This window comes from Alligator mississippiensis, chromosome 5 (genome assembly GCF_030867095.1).
Source record: "Alligator mississippiensis isolate rAllMis1 chromosome 5, rAllMis1, whole genome shotgun sequence".
Lineage (NCBI taxonomy): Eukaryota > Metazoa > Chordata > Crocodylia > Alligatoridae > Alligator > Alligator mississippiensis.
Genome location: NC_081828.1, coordinates 45,856,272 through 45,859,905, shown reverse-complemented (window position 1 = coordinate 45,859,905; position 3,634 = coordinate 45,856,272). Strand labels below are relative to the sequence as shown.

The window sequence follows — 3,634 nt, the reverse complement described above, 5'->3', positions numbered from 1 at the left end:
CCTGGCTGCTCATCAGCTGGCCAACTCCTAATGTAGGTGCTGCTGGTGGTCAGAGGGAAGGGTTTTGAGGAGCTCACTAAAAGGTGACTTCCCAGGGACCCTGGATTTCTCTAATTTAAAAAAATCCCCAGTTTTTTTTATTTTATTTTTTTTTTTTTTACACTGAAAAAAGTAACCTCAAATCCACATTTTCCATGACTTAAATCAAACACCACTAATATATATATAGTGGTGTTTTATTTTAATCATGGAAAAATATGGATTTGGGGTTACTTTTTTTTAAATTGGAGAAAACCAGGATACCTAAACCTCTTCCTCTCTGTGTTGTCTCAGCCCTGCCTGTCAGCACTGCCAGGTACAGTGATCACACCTGAAACTGTGTCTGGCTGCTTTCATTCATTGAATGATTGCTTATGAAGTAACTGAGCTGAACAAGAAATTAAAAATAAAAGGCAGGCTATCTGGTCTAGTCCACTCCTGTTTGAGCTGCTCAAGTAGCACAGACAAAGCAGGCACTGGATACATCACTCTTTACAGGAGATTCTCTAGGTACGGAAGAGTCTCTATCAGGCACTGATCCACGATAGCCATCCTCCACCTCCCCTTCACAACTACACCTGGTGCAGAGGATGTAAAATGGAAGGGAACAGAGCCTTCTGTGGACGGAGCATTCTGTGCTCTGGCTATTCTCAGCTCTTGAGTAGTCCAGTGGGATTGATGCTAAAGAAGACCCCAGGCCACTTTTTTTTTTTTTTTTTTTAGGCTTGTAGGTAGGCAAGGAGCATGAGCTGGGCACAGCAGGAAGGAGACTTTTTAAATTCCCTTTTACTCAGTCTCTGGTAAGTAGACGATAGCACAAATTCTTTCTGTCCAGGTCGTGAATTTGTTTCCCCAAAATGTGCCTGCTTCTACCTTGTAGAATAATAATTTTTTTAAATCTGAAAATAATGTTCTTTCTAATATTTAAGCTTCCTGACATGTTCCTCTGTATGGCTTGCAGTTGTCAGTGTGTCACCTACAAAACAGACAACACCATGGGACCCTTTGCCTCTAAGCAATGATCTTTTGAAACACTCAATGAGTATTGGCTGTGCCACACAATTGCTCTCCTGCCTGACTACATGAATAAATATGTTCATAGGAAAGAGGCTCATCTAGCTCCCTTTCTCATCTGGTTTCCTCTTTTGGCTTCTGTTTTGGACTCCTGCCACCCCTTCTTGTATCTGTGTCTCCCTCAAGCCCCCTATTGCTATTCCCTTCTGCCAGCACTCGTTGCTCTAACTTCCCATGGCCTCTTCCATTTTTGTTTAATTTATTGTGCCAGGTCCCCTTGTTCCTCTCACACTTGTATCTGATTGGGTCCTTCAGGAAGATCCTCCCTTTGAGTAATTTCCTACAGGACAGATAGCTGGAGAAAGCTCTCCTATAATGACTGAGCTTCCAAAATCAAAATGCACTCTGGGAATCCTGGGTGTGTCTTCAACACATTGCCTATGCCAATGATGGGTATAAAAGATAATGTAGAACCCTAGAACACTTGCACCAACACTATACATGCCTAGAAACTACACTGGGCTAGCCATTTCCTGGTAGTGCTAGCAGAGCATTTGCAATTAATTAGAAGTCCAAGTTGAGGAGAGGAGACTATTAATGGATCTACTTTTAGGGGTAGGGGTGGTGGGAGTGGAGTAGCTCTTTCAAGAAAAGTAATGTATACATTTTAAATAATCTCTCTCTCTCTCTCTCTCTCTCTCTCTCTCTCTCTCTCTCTCTCTCTCTCAGCAAGCCAGTGTTTTCCCTATTTTACAATGAACGGGGTCCAGGTTTGAGGCAGGCTTGGCATACGGCAAGGCAATGCTGCTGTTGAACTATGGGGTGACCACACTTCTGCTCTTCATTAAGGCTGGGGAAACAGAACAGTAGGAACCAATTTGGAGAAGAGGAAAATGAAACTTGGAAAACATGTTGGATTTTTAGGGATCTCTGGGTCAGGGACCTATTGTGGCTCAAGGGGGTAAAAGTGGGGAGCCAGTATCCATGACATTTTTAGCTGCCAAAAAGCTTAAGGGCCTTGAAATCCATGATCACTTTTAAAAATTTGGCCACTAGCCTTTTAATGCCTCAGTTCCTCTTCTGTTGTATGAGGACAATAACCCTTATCTTCCTTCCAGGCATGCTGCTGGGAGAAAGGAGACCCCAAAGCATCCAGTGTTTTCAAGGTTCCTCCAGACACCTTTTAGGGTCTGTTTTGGGTTTTCCATTTGAGTAACACAACACAGAATCTATATAGTGTGACGGGCTGGCTGGCAGTGACCTAGCCCAGTGGTTTTGAAAGGGTAAAAGATGATTGGAGGACTTGGGACTCCCTTTCCTCACCAATCAGGCCCCAGAGACTCACCCCTCATGTCTCCTGATTGGCCCCTTGGGTCACCTGGAGGGGGATAAAAGGGGCAGCATGGCTGACTCGGAAGAGACCAGTGAGGGACCACAAGGAAGGAGCTTCAAAGAGCTGAGCCAGCGGGGTGGAAGCAGTTGCCCCAGAAGAGCCTGAAGGAGCAGGACCTGTAGGCAGCAGTTGGACCCTCAGCAGCATGCTGTGTGGCCGGCAGGAGAGGCTCCCCACTGGGCTCCAGGATCCCCTATGAGAGGCTGTGACCAGCAGGAGAGGCTTCCTGCTTCAGCAAGGATCTGAGCAGTGACCTGAGGGGTTCCCAGCTCGGCTTTTATCTTCTCCAATCAGAGGCCAGGCAGCTCAACATGAGGCTGGGGCTCCGGGAAGGTCAAGACCCCTAGCAGCTTGGAGCAGTACAAGCAGTGGTGGCTGTGTGGTAGTGTTCCTGCCTACCACATGGGAGAGCCAAGTTCAAGTCCCAGCTTTGGTGACTTGAGGGGTAAGTGAGCTAACAAGGAGGAATTACTCTTGCAGTGGAAAGGGGCCACTGTGTTTTCTCCCCTTCCAGGTACCTAGGCCCTATATTTCTATGTCCTTCGACATTTTGTATTTTGTGCCTTTTTATATTTCTCCAACCAGTATTGTTTGCTCTGCTGTTTGTGTTTTATATTTTGTTAACCCTACCTTTTGTCAATGATTGTAAGTGTCTAACCTTTGTTGAATCCTGCCCCTTGGTGCATTGTAGTGTCCACTATACCCCCTGATTATGCCTGTTATGTTCCCAGCATTGTTCCCTCATTAAAAGGTATACGGTTAAGTCCCCAGTGGTGGTCTGGCTCTGCTCTATAGGGGGAGGAGAGTCCCTACACCTCCCACAGCGCTTGTGCACCTGCTTTGATCCCTTCAATTGGAGAGGGGGTACCTCTTGGAGTACTGCCCGGGTTACATAGTAAAGTGGTCATCTTACTTTGACACTCTATTTAGGAACTGCATAATTGATAGGAAAGTAAATATGCCTAAAACCAGCCTAGTGCCACGTAGGGAACTCCAGCCAGACCTAGTCTCTCAGATGGCCTCAGGAATTCATATCTGAGCCATTTCCCTCTGGCCATATGGGCAACAACATGTCTATATATTCATAGTTGTGAGCAGTCCAAAGCTTGTCATTTGTAGTAGGTGAGAGGGAAGGGAGGGATGGGACATGATGCCAGGTAGATGATCACACATTGCTGGTGCTATCGC

At 45.9% G+C, this 3,634-nt stretch overlaps 1 long non-coding RNA gene across 1 annotated transcript; it reads left to right on the top strand.

The window, feature by feature from the left end:
• Nucleotides 1-295: 295 nt before the first annotated feature.
• LOC132250621 (uncharacterized) lies at nucleotides 296-3,216 on the top strand. Its single transcript, XR_009462213.1, has 2 exons — nucleotides 296-839; nucleotides 1,783-3,216. It is a non-coding gene; the product is annotated as an uncharacterized LOC132250621 (long non-coding RNA).
• The last annotated feature ends 418 nt before the right edge of the window (nucleotides 3,217-3,634 follow it).